Below are 16,270 nucleotides of genomic sequence, written 5' to 3'. Positions count from 1 at the left end.
GCTTGAGGAGTTCCCATTTATCTATTTTCTCTTTTGTTGCTTGTGCTTTGGGTGTAAAGTCTAGGAAGTGGCCGCCTAATACAAGGTCTTGAAGATGTTTTCCTACATTATCTTCCAGGAGTTTTATGGTACTTTCTTTTATATTGAGATCTTTGGTCCATTTTGAGTTAATTTTTGTGTAGGGGGTGAGGTAGGGGTCCTCTTTCATTCTTTTGGATATGGATATCCAACTCTCCCAGCCCCATTTGTTGAAAAGACCATTATGACTCAGTTCAGTGACTTTGGGGGCCTTATCAAAGATCAGTCGGCCATAGATCTGAGGATCTGTCTCCGAATTCTCAATTCGATTCCATTGATATATATATCTATCTTTGTGCCAGTACCATGCTGTTTTGGCAACTGTGGCTTTATAATAAGCTTCAAAGTCAGGGAGTGTAAGTCCTCCCACTTCGTTTTTCTTTTTTAGAGTGTCTTTAGCAATTCGAGGCATCTTCCCTTTCCAAATAAATTTGATAACTAGCTTTTCCAAGTCTGCAAAGTAGGTTGTTGGAATTTTGATTGGGATTGCATTGAATCTGTAGATGAGTTTGGGTAGAATTGACATCTTAATGACATTTAGTCTTCCTATCCATGAACATGGAATATTTTTCCATCTTTTAAGGTCCCCTTCTATTTCTTTTAGTAGAGTTATGTAGTTTTCTTTGTATAGGTCTTTTACATCTTTGGTTAAGTTGATTCCTAGGTACTTGATTTTTTTAGTTGCTATTGAAAATGGTATCTTTTTCTTGAGTGTCTCTTCAGTTTGTTCATTTCTAGCATATAGAAACATTACTGACTTATGTGCATTAACCTTGTATCCCGCTACTTTGCTAAATTTGTTTATTAGCTCTAGTAGCTGTATCGTCGATTTCTCAGGGTTTTCTAGATATAAGATCATATCATCTGCAAAAAATGACAGTTTTACTTCTTCTTTTCCAATTTGGATGCCTTTTATTTCTTTGTCTTGCCGGATTGCCCTGGCTAGCACTTCCAGCACAATGTTGAATAACAGTGGTGATAGCGGGCATCCTTGTCTTGTTCCTGATCTTAGAGGGAAGGCTTTCAGTCTCTCACCATTGAGTACTATGCTGGCTGTGGGTTTTTCATATATGCTCTTTATCATGTTGAGGAAGTTTCCTTCAATTCCTACCTTTTGAAGTGTTTTTATCAAAAAGGGATGTTGGATGTTGTCAAATGCTTTTTCAGCATCTATTGAGATGATCAATTGATTTTTCCCTTTTGACTTGTTAATGTGTTGTAATACATTGATTGATTTTCTTATGTTGAACCATCCTTGCATGCCTGGAATAAACCCCACTTGGTCATGGTGTATGATTTTTTTAATGTGTCTTTGGATTCGATTTGCAAGTATTTTGTTGAGGATTTTTGCATCTATATTCATTAGGGAGATTGGCCGGTAGTTTTCCTTTTTTGTAACATCTTTGCCTGGTTTTGGTATTAGATTGATGTTAGCTTCATAAAATGAGTTAGGTAGTGTTCCATTTTCTTCAATGTTTTGAAAGAGTTTGAGTAAGATTGGTGTCAGTTCTTTCTGGAAAGTTTGGTAGAATTCCCCTGTGAAGCCATCTGGCCCTGGGCATTTATTTGTGGGAAGATTTTTGATGACTGATTGGATCTCTTTGCTTGTGATGGGTTGGTTGAGGTCTTCTATTTCTTCTCTGGTCAGTGTAGTTTGTTCATATGTTTCCAGGAAATTGTCCATTTCCTCTACATTATCCAGTTTGTTGCCATACAGTTGTTCATAGTATCCTCTTATAATTTTTTTAATTTCTTCAGGATCTGCAGTTATGTCACCTTTTTCATTCATTATTTTGTTTATATGGGTCTTCTCTCTTTTTGATTTTGTCAGTCTAGCTAGGGGCTTGTCAATCTTGTTGATCTTCTCAAAGAACCAACTTTTGGTGATATTTATCCTCTCTATTGTTTTTTTGTTCTCTATGTCATTTATTTCTGCTTTAATCCTTGTTATTTCTTTTCTTCTACTTGGTTTAGGATTGGTTTGCTGTTCATTTTCTAGCTTCTGCAGTTGATCCATTAGTTCTTTGATTTTGGCTCTTTCTTCCTTTTTAATATATGCGTTTAGTGCTATAAATTTCCCCCTTAGCACTGCTTTTGCTGCATCCCATAGGTTTTGGTATGTTGTGTTCTCATTTTCATTCGTCTCTATATATTTAGCGATTTCTCTTGCTATTTCTTCTTTAACCCACTGGTTGTTTAGGAGTGTGTTGTTTAACCTCCAGGTGTTTGTGAATTTTCTAAGTCTCTGATGGTTATTGACTTCTAATTGTATTCCATTGTGGTCAGAGAATGTGCTTTGAATAATTTCAATCTTTTTAAATTTATTGAGGCTTGTTTTATGTCCCAGCATATGATCTATTCTGGAGAAAGTTCCATGAGCACTAGAAAAGTATGTGTATCCTGGTGATTTGGGATGTAATGTCCTGTATATGTCTGTTAAATCTAATTCATTTATCAGATTGTTTAGGTTTTCAATTTCCTTATTGGTCTTCTGTCTGGTTGATCTATCTATAGGAGAGAGTGATGTGTTGAAGTCTCCCACAATTATTGTGGAAACATCAATTGCTTCCTTTAGTTTTGCCAGTGTTTCTCTCATGTATTTTGTGGCACCTTGGTTGGGTGCATAGACATTTACGATTGTTATTTCTTCTTGCTGAATTGCCCCTTTTATTAGTACGTAGTGGCCTTCTTTGTCTCTCAAAACATCCCTGCATTTGAAGTCTATTTTATCTGAGATTAATATTGCTACACCTGCTTTCTTTTGGCTGTAGCTTGCATGAAATATTTTTTCCATCCTTTCACTTTCAGTTTCTTTGTGTCCCTGTGTCTAAGATGAGTCTCTTGTATGCAACATATTGATGGTTCATTTTTTTTTGATCCATTCTGCGAATCTATATCTTTTAATTGGGGAGTTTAATCCATTTACATTCAACGTTATGACTGTGAAGGTGTTTCTTGAATCAGCCATCTTATCCTTTGGTTTATGTTTGTCATATTTTTCCCCTCTGTCTATTAATATCCTTTATTGTACCCATACTGAATCTCTTTAGCACTGAACCTTTCTCCAAATCTCTCTGTCCTTTCTTTTTTTCTCTGTCTGTAGGGCTCCCTTGAGTATCTCCAGTAGGGCAGGTCTGTTGTTAGCAAATTCTCTCAGCATTTGTTTGTCTGTGAAAAATTTAAGCTCTCCCTCAAATTTGAAGGAGAGCTTTGCTGGATAAAGTATTCTTGGCTGGAAATTTTTCTCACTCAGAATTTTAAATATATCGTGCCACTGCCTTCTTGCCTCCATGGTGGCTGCTGAGTAGTCACTACTTAGTCTTATGCTGTTTCCTTTGTGGTCAATTGCTTTTCTCTTGCTGCTTTCAGAACTTGCTCCTTCTCTTCTGTGTTTGATAGTGTGATCAGTATATGTCTCGGAGTGGGTTTATTTGGATTTATTCTATTTGGAGTTCGCTGAGCATTTATGATTTGTGTATTAATGTTGTTTTAAAGATTTGGGAAGTTTTTCCCAACAATTTCTTTGAATACTCTTCCTAGACCTTTACCCTTTTCTTCCCCTTCTGGGACACCAATGAGTCTTATATTTGGACGTTTCATATTATCTATCATATCCCTGAGGTCCATTTCGATTTTTTCAATTTTTTTCCCCATTCTTTCTTTTATGCTTTCATTTTCCATTCTGTCATCTTCGAGGTCACTGATTCGTTGTTCAACTTCCTCTAGTCTTGTACTATGAGTGTCCAGAATCTTTTTAATTTGGTCAACAGTTTCTTTAATTTCCATAAGATCATCCATTTTTTTATTTAGTCTTGCAATGTCTTCTTTATGCTCTTCTAGGGTCTTCTTGATTTCCTTTATCTCCCGTACTATGGTCTCATTGTTCATCTTTAGTTCTTTGAGTAGCTGCTCTAGGTGCTGTGTCTCTTCTGGTCTTTTGATTTGGGTGCTTGGGCTTGGGTTATCCATATCGTCTGGTTTTTTCATATGCTTTATAATTTTCTGTTGTTTTTGGCCTCGTGGCATTTGCTGAACTTGATAGGGTTCTTTTAGGATTTGTAGACCAATTGAAGTCCTTTTCTCTAATTTATCAGATCTACAGCTTCGTGGAGTACACTTTCTCTAACTAACCAGCAGGTGGCGTCCATGAGCCACCTGTTCTCCACAAGCCAGTTCTCCCCTGCTTAGCCTTTTTGGTGAGTGGGGGAGTGAGTCTTGTGGGGTCCAATTGGTGTACCAAGCTTGCGTGTGTAGTTGGTGTTGCCTGCCCTGTATATGGGGCGTGTTTCTGGGCAGTCAGGGAGGGGGGGTGGCTCTAACAATCAAATCTCCCTGGTGATCCTAGAGTTTTAAAGCTGCTGCAATAGTCTATTCCTTCAGTTCAGTCCTGCCACAGTTTGTCTCTGCCACTGACCCACAAGTCCTTGGTATTGGCGTATGGCTCCTGAGACTTGCAAGTGGGCCCCTCTTCCAGGCCGTGCACCCCGGGTCCTCTGTTGAGGGATGACTGTGCTATGTCACAGGTGAGTGCCGTCCCCCCAGGGCAGTTCTGGGCTGCTGGGCTGTGTAGGGAGGCTCCCAGTCTGCTGAAATGATGGCTGAATGGGGCTTTGTTAATTCACACTGCTCTACCTTCCCAACTCTGGGACAATCAGCTGAGGTTGCAGGGAAGGCTAATGTCCACGCCCAGTTTTGTGGTGTGTGCCTGTTATTTGAAGCACTTCCGTCACACTGGGTTGTCTGGGGCAGCTCTGGGTATGGGGCTGGCGATGGGCAGGCGTGTTTCCTGTCCACCAGGATGATGGCTGTGAGCGGACACCCCCCTTTTCTTGGGAAGTTGTGGTGTTTAGCGAATTTTCTCAGCCACTGGATTATTGTGTTTTGTCTCAGAGCTCTCCTAGTTCTGCTCTTGACTTGACCTGCCCAAATTGCAAGTCTTTGAAGCTTTCTGTATTGGGCTTCTTAGAGTAATTGTTTTAGAAAAAGAAAAAAGGATTAAAAAACAAAACAAAACAAAACAAAACAAAACAAAAAAAAAACGGGCCCTCCTCAGAGATCTAATGGGTTATTGAAATGCTAAGAGACAAAGCAACCAGGGCCATTAAGGAAAGGTCCACAGGGCAGAGAGATCAGCTTTTCTTCAGGATTTGCATATGCACCTCAGGGCCCTTCCCCTTTCTATGTTCACCAGAACTCCAAAAATCCTCCGCTTTTATTTTGGAGTTTTTCGTGTTGTTTTTTTTCTATGCCTGTCTCCTCTCTGCTGGGCTGGCTGCTCTCAGATTCTCTGGTGTCTGGTCTCAGTCTATCTATGGTTGGAGTTTGGGTCAGTAGAATGAGTTTCCGATAAGGGCTGCCACTGCAGTTCTCCCTTCTCCTTCCCGGAGCCGACAGCCCCTCCTCCCCCTGGACTGAGCCTGGCAGGGAGGGGCGCGGGTCCCCTGGCCACAAAAACTTACAGATTTCGCTGATCTCAGCAGTTCCACGTTTTCATGAGTGTTGTATGAAGTATGCCCAAAGTCAGATTGCTCTGTGGTGTCCAGTCCACGCAGTTCCTGGCTTTCTACCTACTTTCCTGGAGGAGTAACTAAAACATACAGCTCACCAGTCTGCCATCTTGCCCCGCCCCTCTGATTTACTTTTAAAGACATAATTTAGTGCAAACAACAGTCATGTATCATAATGTAAAAACTGATTCAAAACCTTTAGAACACTTAGAAGTTTCAACAGGAAAGATTTTTGCTCAATAGAATTTATTTATTCTTTCTGTAGCCAAAAATGGTTGTTTGATAACCTACAGGATTGATTTTATTTGGTAGCCTATAATTTAATTGGTGCTATTTTTATTGTAATGAAACAACAATAATTAGTTGTTCATCTCTTTCCATCATAAACATTAGTGGAATTTAAGTTCTTTAGATTTAAAGTAATTCTGTGGTGAAATTAACCCTGCTGGAAGAAAAGAAACATCAGTGCTTTTGTTGACACTTGTGTACTTTAGTAAGAATAATAAAAAGGACACAATATAAAAAGGCACATAGAATTCTATAGAAAACATATTTAGATGAATCAGAGCTGCTAAATAAAGAATAAGTATGTGAAAAAAGTACCAAAAATTCCAATATTGGAATTTTGGTTTCCTGCTTCGGTATTATTAATATGGATCTTAATAGACTCCTGATCAAACTATTGCTTTTAAAATCTTACAAAATGTAGATGTTTGTTGGAAACAACTATGTTCACATCCTGTTCAAACAATAAAAATTAATTAAATAGTAAGAAATCATGTTTTCTTTTCAGTTCATAGAGCCTGAATTATAAGAGAAACACACACAGTGTAAATGAAATCCACTGTAATTACTCAAATCCTGCTTATAGCACTGATATATTTACATTCATACCAAAGTTTGTTTCAAAGTTTTTAGTGAAGTTTCAAACTCTCTCAGCTACACTGAACTACTAGCAATCAGATTTGGAAATGTGTAGAAACTTAAACCATGAATTTTGGGAAAAGGCTGAAAAACAGAAATGTGTGTGTGTGTGTGTGTGTGTGTGTGTGTGTGTGTGTGTATTTAAGCTACTTAACTTCAAAAATACACCCTTAGATTGGAGTTACCTTTATGCTTCTTAACCTCATCAATGCCCTGGAGTAAAAGTAAACAAAAAGAATTGCTTTGTTTCAAACACTGTAGCTCTATGTAATATGATGTGTTAGGTGCATACATTTTTAATTTAAAAAACTATTTAACAGGGTCCATTTTTATCTTAAAATTATATTAAGTGAACCAAATTATATACTTTGACTTGATACATTTCTTCTTGTTCTTTCATCTCCATCTATTTAAAAGAGAACATTATATGTGAACAAAAAGGTTGCAGTAATGCAGTCCCACTCCTGTACATTATGCCATCTAGGACATACTTGGATTTGGAGTCTAGCATCATTATATTGGTTGTTACTTTGCTCTCAGAATTTAGTAAGAAATTCTCTTTTATGTTAGCTATTGATTGCTGAACCAAATGATGTTCTCTGGCAAGATCCTGGTGTACTGCTGGGGAGGGGTGACCCTCCTGGTTTTCAGCTGTAGAAACTATTTCCCCAAGGGATACCTGAGTCATAGTGACTGACATTAGGTCTAGAACAGTAATAAGGGGGCAGTTCTGAAGAGTTGCATAGTAATGTTGCTGACAGGTGTTGCAGTAGATTTGCTTGTTGCAGATGCAGACATTGGCTGGCTATCAGCAATTTCAGGGTTTAGCTCAGTGGGATTTAGTAGTGTAGGTGGAGGCAGGGGAAAATTGTGAGTTGGAGACACATTAATAAGGAGGTTAGTGGATGAGACTACTCCCAGAGATATTTTCAGAAAACAGGTTTGCATTTTCTTGTGTTCTGATAGACAGGCATCAACAGAGAAAATACCAGGCTCCTCTCCAAGCTTTCCTGTTTAAAAGATCCTATAGTCTTTCCTGAATTAGGAACAGTGTGTACCACTGCACTGGGAGCAAGAGAGCTGAAAAAATCTTTCCTTACTGGACTGTGGTGGACTCACTTGTAAATGTGCTCCCATCTGAAGTGCTTTGTGAAGCTGCCACTGAAATAGAATGCAGTTACAGTGGAGAGAATCCAATGCTCCCATTAAGAAACTGGTTGTTTCCTCTGCAATTGGGCATCTGGATAATGCCATATTGTTTAATTTGCACTTGTGTAGTAAAAGTCACTACAGAACCTGTGTCCTGGGAAGCCACTGTTTGAACATCTTCTCTTTTCACTTCAGTGCTGGGTATCAGCCCCAGGAATGATGCAGGGGCACTGGGGCTATATGAGGTGGTGGCTGCTGTGTTAGCTGCAGAATTCTGGAGGACTTTGAACTCCTTCACATCCTGGGAGGCAGACCCCAGTAGGTCAGTCATGTATATACCATGTTCACAATGTTTGATGCCGTTTTTGATGGGTTCAAATGACACTGTCTCTGTATTTCCTACATTTTAATCCATTAGGTGTAATTCCAATAGGTCCCTGGATAAAAGAATTACCATTAAGGAAGACAGGTGAAGTACTTTCAGATTCCATTCAACAAAGCACCAGAAAAACTTAATGACATCTTAGAATTTCCAATTTGTTGCATATATATCATGGCTTCGTGTGACTGGAAAGGCTGACGTTGGTGACACCATTTGATGACCTGGAAAGTGGTTGAGGAGACAAATCCTCATGTCCTGTGCTGGATTCATCATCGGTGCTGGGATTGCAATCTGACTCACTTTTGGACTGGGTTTCAGAGGGATTCTGGTCATGATGCTGGCTGTTCTTGAACCAGTTGCTGACCTGGGTGAGGAAAAGGCTGGTGATCTTGGCCAGGTGCCACTTCTCGGTGGGCAAAGGATAGCGATTCTGCCTGTAAAGGTCCTTGAGTGCATTGCCTGACTTTTCCTTGAAACAATAAACCGTATTCTCGACGTCTGAGATGGTGCAGGGCAGGAGGAATTTCCTGCCCAGTGGGTAATTGTCCATGGTCCCCACCCACCGGCTGTGGACTCCCTAGGCTTCGGTGTAGTGCGCCTTGTACCAGAGCTGCTGCAGCAGTGGGTGGTTGGCTGATTCAGAACCTCTGGTTCTGGAGGATGCTGTAGAGCTCTGGGTAGATGCCCTGGTGGAAGACCACCAGTGCCCACGCCTTCAACAGGCTCTTGTTGTCAAGTAGCATGTCGCTCTGGGGCAGGGACCACAGGAACAGGGCCAGACGGTCCAGGTTGCTCCCCTGCTTCAGCGACTCACACACGCAAGCTACATGGTCCAGCGAGAAGGCTAGAGGAGTCTGCGTGGTGGCTGCAGCGGCCGTGGAGTTGCCTGTCCAGGAGTTCCAAAAGGAGTTGTAAGTCATCTGCCACCACAACTGCCCCTTTCTCTCCGCTCACCCTGGCGGTGGCTGCTGCGGCATCACCCACTCCATAGGAAAAGGAGCTGGAGCCTGGAAACTCAGCCCCACTGCCGTGCCCCCCACAACTTCTTGGGGCACCCTTTTCCCTTCTGAAGCTCTTTCCATCCCATTCTCCTGCTTGATGTCCTCTGTACTTGCAATCTGCCCAGCGGGGGAGGAAGAGAACATTTTTTTGTCATTTATTTTCCTCCCTCTCTCATTCCCTCTCACTTTTTCCTCTTTTTTCCACATCTTTTACTCTTCCTTCTTCATCTTCCTACACCCTTCCCACCTCCAGAAAGCCCACTCCGTCCCTCCCAGTTTCAGCTGGATCTGGCCAATCAGGTTCCCCTCCCCAACCCACCCCCACCCCTGAGTACACTGTCACCATTAAGATGCTAGAGCAAAGTAGTGTAAAGGGATAGCTGCTTCTGCTCTTCCCCCTGCCCATTTTTAAATTGGGTTGTTTGTCTTTTTGTTGTTGAGTTGTAAGATTTCTTTATATATTCTGGATACTAAACCCTTACCAGATATGTGGTTTCGGAATATTTTCTCCCATTAAGTAGGCTGCGCTTTTACTTTCTTGACAAAGCCCTTTGACATGCAAAAAATATTCAAATTTGAGGAGATTTCATTTGTTTATCTATTTCTTCTTTCATTGATTGTGCTTTGGGCATAAGATCTAGGCAAACATCTCCTACCACAAGATCTGTAAGATATTTCCATACATTTTCTTCTAAGAGTTTTATGATCTTATATCTAATTTAGGTCTTTGAACCATTTTAAGTTAATTTTCCTGTAAGGTGTGAGATAGAGATCTCTTTCATTCTTTTAGAAATAGATATCCAGTTCTCCCAGCACCATATGTTGAATAGGCTGCTCTGTCCTAATTGGATCAACTTGGCCTCCTTGTCAAAAATCAATTGGCCATATATCAGAGGGTCTATTTCTGAACCCTCAATTCAATTCCATTGGTTGGTGTATCTATCCTTATGCAAGCACCATGCTGTTTTGACCACTGTAGCTTTGTAATATGCTTCAAAGTCAGAAAGAGTGAGACCTACAACTTCATTTTTCTTGCTCAAGATGTTTTTAGCTATTCAAGGCACTTTGCCCTCCTAAATATGTTTGATTATTGGTATTTCATTTTTTGAAAAGTAAGCTGTTGGGATTTTGATTGGTATTGCATTGAATGTGTAAATATTTTTGGGTAGTATTTACATCTTAATTATGCTTAGTATTCTAATCCATAATCCATGAACATGTTCTGTACTTCCTTGATTTCTTTTAGAAATGCTTTGTAGTTACTTTGTATAGGTCTTTTACATCCTTGGTTAAATTTATTCCTAGATATTTGACTTTTTGTGTTGCTGTTGTAAATGAAAGTTTTTCCTTGATATCTTCCTCAGATTGCTCCTCATTAGTGTATAGAAATCCTACTGAACTTTGTGCATTGATCTTGTATCCCATCACTTTGTTGACCATGTTTATTACTTTTAGTAGCTTTGTTGCAGATTTTTCAGGACTTTCTACATATAGGATCATGACACATGCAGACAGTGAAAGTTTATCTTTTTCCTTCCAATTTGGATGCCTTTTATTCCTTTTTCCTGCCTAATTGCTTGAGCTAGAATCCTAGCACCATTTTGAATAACCAGTAGGCATCCTTGTCTTATTCCAGATCTTAGAGGGAAAACTTTCGGTCTTTCCCAATTAAGTATGATGTTATCTGTGGGTTTTTCATATGTGCACTTTATCATCTTGAGAAAGTTGAGAAAGTTGAGAAAGTTTCCTTCTATTCTTACATTTCAAAGTGTTTTCATCAAGAAATGATGTTGGAATTTGAGAAATGCTTTTTCTGAATCAATCGGGATGATCATGTGATTTTTACCCTTTGATTTATTGATATAGTGTATTATATTAATTGATTTTCTTGTGATGAACCATCCTTGCATACCTCAGATGAAACCCACTCGATCATGGTGTATAATTCTTTTAAATTACTGCTGGATTGGATTTGCAAGTATTTTGTTGAGAATTTTTGCATCCATATTCATTAGAGAGATTGGCATGTAATTTTCTTTCCTTGTAGCATCTTGTCTGGCCTTGGTATCAGGGTGATGTTGGCTTCCTAGAATGAGTAAGATAACCTTACATCCTCTTCACTTTTTGGAAGAGCTTAAGCAGGTATTAACTCTTCTTGGAATGCTTGGTAAAGTGACCTGTGAAGCAATCTGGCCTGGACTTTTCTTTCAAGGGACATTTTATTTTTCTTGCAATTTTATTAAGATAAATTCACAGACCATGCAGCCATCCAAAGTGTATAACCAATGTTCACAATATCATATAGTTGAGCATTCATTATCACTATCAATTATTGAACATTTTCATTACTTCAAAAACTAATGACAAAAATAAGAATAAAAATTAAAGTAAAAAAGAACACCAAAACAACCCAATCACCCCATCTTCCATTATTACAAATTTACTTTTTTTTGTCCCTATTTTTCTACTCATCTGTTCATATAGTGGATAAAGGGAGTGTGAGCTGCAAGGTTTTTACAATCACACTGTATAAGCTATAGCATGACACACTCATTTTCAAGAATCAAGGCAACTGGATTTCAGTTCAACAGTTTCAGTTATTCCCTTCTAGATATCCCAATACACTAAAAAATAACAAGGATATCTAAATAATGCATAGGAATAACCTTCAGAATGAACTTTGGACTACATTAGAAATCTCTTAACCCCTGAAAATTTACTTTGTTTCATTTGTCTTCTCCTTTTTGGTAAAAAGGCCTTTCTCAATCCCATGATGCTGGGACAAGACTCATCCCTGGGAGTCATGTCCCACCTAGGAGGGAGAGCAGAGTTGGCTTAGAGAGAGTGGTCACATCTGAACAACAAAGGAGGTTCTTTGGGGGTGACTCTTAGACACAATTATAAGAAATCTTAGCTTCTCTTTGCAGTAACGGGTTCATAAGGGAAAGCCCGAAGGTCAAGGGCTTGGCCTACTAAATTGTTAGTCTCCAAAGTTTGCAAGAATATAAGGAATTCCCAAGGTGGGTGAATTTAGTATTTACACTTTTCCCCCAGTCCCTCAAGGGGGCTTTTCAAATACTTTTTTATCCTCTGCCCAAATGAATCGGGGCTTCACATTAACCTGTACAAACCAGAACTCACTCCCTACTCAAGTTTCCATGTAAATACAGTGTTTGAATAAACTGACCATACAAGTTAAATTATATAGCATGCTACAGAAAATGAAGATTTTCTACCAAATAAAATCTCTACCTTTGGTATCACACAGAAGTGAGGTTTTAAAAGACAGTCAATATCATGCTTTACCCTTTCTTTCTGATTTACCTCACTCCAAATAAGGCATTTCATTCATATCTCTAATTGAAGCCTGAACTCCTTTTCAACTTATTTAACATTTGCTAGGATGGGATAATGTTGACATTCATAAAGGTACTGAACTCTAGCTCTGAGTCTCAGGTGTCACACAGATACCCAAAGTTCCAGGGACCAACCAGGTTATACACCAGAAACTCAGCATCATGGAATCTGGAAATAACCATTAAAACCAAGGAATAAAGGTAACTTCTATAAGAGATTACAGTCTAGGAACCATTACCATAGACCTTCCCCTGATAACCCATCCTCTCAGATTCAATTCTCACAGTTTGCACATTATAGTTAGTCCATATTAGAGAAGAATTATAATGACTGCCTTTTAATTTCTGGCTTATTTCATGCAACATACTTGTCCTCAAGGTCCATTTACATAGTTGCATGCCTCACAATTTCATTTCTTCTTGAAGCAACTCAATATTCCATTGTATGTATACATCAGAGTTCACCATTCCATTCATCAATCAATGTACCCAAGGGCCACCATCATCCATTACAAATCATGAATACTGCCATCATAAACACCAGTGTGCAAATGTCCACTCTTGTTCCTGCTCTCAATTCTTCCAAGTATATATGCAATAATGGGGTTGCAGGACCATATGGCAGCCCATACTTAGCTTCCTTTGGAACCATCACACTGCCCTCCAGATGGCCTGCACCATTATACTTCTCCACCAGCAGTGATTAGGTACACCACTCTCTCTACATTTTCTCCAGCATTTGTATCCATCTGTTTATTTCTTAAACATCAATCCTAAATAAACAATAAGTAGTTCAGTGGTAGAGTCACATAGTTATGTATTCACCAACATAATGTATATGTAGACATTTCAATTTTTCTATAAAAAAAGAGGAAGAGGATAAAAGAAAAAGAAAAAAGCAAAGAAAAAAATGACAAATAACAAATAAAGAAAAAATAAAATACATTGAAACGTTCAGACAACACCACCACCACCAAAAATCCCATACTACCTCCTTTATATCCCCCTCTTACAGACATTTACCTTTGGTACATTCAATGAAATCATATTACAGTGTTACTGTTAACTATAGTCTCCAGTTTTCATTGACTGTATTTTTCCATGAATACCATCCCATTCTCAACACCTTGCAAAGTTGACATTCATTTGTTATCCCTCATGTAAAGACATTCTTATATTTGCATGCTTAATCATAACCAGGACCATTCTAGGTTCCACTAAGTTATACAGATCCAGTCTTTATCTTCTATCTTTCCTTCTTGTGTCCTACATGCCCCTAGCCTTCCTCTTTCAACCTTCCTCACACTCATCTTTGTTCAGGGTACTTACAATGTTGTGCTAGTATCACACTGTATCATGCTATCTAGTTTCTGGATCTATGATGCTGTATATTTTTATACTCCTTCAGCATCAAATGCCTGATCTACTCTACCTCCTGATAACCCTTGTTCTCAACATTAACTCTCAAACTGTTCTCATTAATATTGGTTCATATTAGTGAGACCATACAGTACTTCTCTTTGGTTTCTTGCTAATTTCACTCAACATAATGTCCTCAAGGTCTATCTACACTCTACATGCTTTGTAACTTTATCTGTCTTACATCTGCATAATATTCCATCATATGTATATACCACAGTTTGTTTATCCACTTATCCATTGATGAACACTTTGGCTGTTTCCATCTCTTGGCAATCATGAATAATGTCAGCTATAAATATTGGTGTGCAAATGTCTGTTTGTGTCCTTGCCTTCAGGTTCCTCCAAATATATACCTAATAATGGGATTGTGGAATCATAAGGCAATTCTATGCTTAGTTTCCAGAGGAAATGCCACACTATCTCCCAGAGTGGTTGCACCACTCTACAGTCTCATCAACTTCCTCCACATCCTCTTCAGCACTTGTAATTTTTTGACTTTTTGATAATGGCCAGTCTGGTAGGTGTGAGATATCTCATTGTGCTTTTGATTTGCATTTCCCTAATATCCAGTGAAGTTGAACATCTCCTCACGTGTTTTTGAGCCATTTGTATTTCCTCTTCAGAAAAGTGTCTGCCCATGTGTTTTGCCCATTTATTAATTGGGTGGTTTGTCTTTTTGTTGCTATGTTGTAGGTTCTCTTTATATATTCTGGATATTAAAGCCTTATCTGATATGTGGTTTCCAAATATTGTCTCCCAGCATAGGCTGTTTTTTTTTCCTTTTCTCAGAAAGTCCTTTGATGCACTAAAGTGTTTGATTTTGAGGAGATCACATTTATCTATTTCTTCTTTCATGTCTCACATTTTCAGTGTAAGCTGTATGAAATCACCTCCTATCACAAGATCTTTAAGGTATCTCCCTACATTTTCTCCTAAAAGTGTTATTGTCCTAGCTCTGATATTTATGTTTTTGATCAATTTCACATTCATTTTTTATAAGGTGTGAGATAAGAGTCCTCTTTCATTGTTTTGGATATGGCTATCCAGTTCTCCAAACACCATTTTTTGAAGAGGCTGCTCTGTCCCAGTTGCATTGGCTTAACCACCTTATCAAAAATCAATTGTCCATTGATGAGAGGGTCTATTTCTGAACACTCAATTTAATTCCATTGTTCAATATATGTATCTTTGTGCAATTATCATGCTGTTTTGACCACTCAGGTGGTGTAAGACCTCTCACTTCAACTGTCTTTCTCAAGATATTTTTGGTATTTGGGACACCCTGCCCTTCCAAATAAATTTTGTTATTGGTTTCTCTATTTTTGCTAAGTAAGTTGCTGGGATTTGAATTGGTATGTCTTTGAATCTATTAATCAATTTAGGTAGAATTGATATCTTAACTATATATAGTCTTCCAAACCATGAACACTGTACATCATTCCATTTATTTTGATCTCTGTGATTTCTTTTAGCAATTTTCTGTGTAAATCTCTTGTGATTTTGGTTAAATTTATTCCTAAATAATTGATTCATTTGGATGCTATTGTCAATGGAATTTTTTCTTTATTTCCTCATCAGATTGCTCCTTCCTAGTGTATAGAAACACTACTGATTTTTGTGTGTTGATCTTGTACCCTGCCTGTGCCGGTTTGGATGTATTATATCCCCCAAAACTCCATTATCTTTGATGCAACCCTGTGTGGGCAGATGTATTAGTGTTGATTAGATTGTAATTCTCTGACTGTTTCCATGGAGATGCGACCCACCCAACTGTAGGTGATAACTCTGATTAGATGATTTCCAAGTAGGCATGGACCTGTACATTCAGCATGGGCCTTGATTAGTTTACTAGAGCACTATATAAGCTCAGACAGAAAGAGCAAGCTTGCTACAGCCAAGAGGGACACTTTGAAGAATCCACAGGAGCTGAGAGAGTAGCTGCAGCTTACAGAGACATTTAGAAGATGGCTGTTGGAAACTGATGCACACGTTTTGGAGAACACCATTTTGAAATGCAATCTAGGAGCAAGGAGATGCCAGCCATGTGCCTTCTCAGCTAACAGAGGTTTTCCAGATGCCATTGGCCATCCTCCAGTGAAAGTACCCAGTTGTTGATGCATTACCTTGGACACTTTATGACCTTAAGTCTGCAACTGTGTAAAGGCCAATACATTTCTGGTATTTTGCTTATTGGCAGCATTTACAACCTGGAACACTGCCACATTGTTGTATTCATTTATTAGTTCTAGCAGTTTTGCTGTAGATTTTTCAGGATTTTCTGCATATAGGATCATATCATCTGCAAAGAATGAAAGTTTTATTTCTTCCTTTCCAATTTGTATTCCTTTTATTTCCTTTTCTTACCTAATTGCTCTAGCTAGGACTCCCAGTGTAATGTTGAATAGCAATGGTTACAGTAGGCATCCTTGTCTTGTTTCTGATCTTAGAGGG

The 16,270-nt window shown here is 38.8% G+C and overlaps 1 pseudogene; it reads right to left on the bottom strand.

Annotated features, from left to right (window-relative positions):
• Positions 1–6,915: 6,915 nt before the first annotated feature.
• Positions 6,916–9,185, bottom strand: LOC119522181 (annotated as a pseudogene).
• Between the last annotated feature and the right edge of the window lie 7,085 nt (positions 9,186–16,270).

Source organism: Choloepus didactylus, chromosome X (genome assembly GCF_015220235.1).
Source record: "Choloepus didactylus isolate mChoDid1 chromosome X, mChoDid1.pri, whole genome shotgun sequence".
Classification (NCBI taxonomy): Eukaryota; Metazoa; Chordata; class Mammalia; order Pilosa; family Megalonychidae; genus Choloepus; species Choloepus didactylus.
This window is presented reverse-complemented; position numbering and strand designations above follow the sequence as displayed.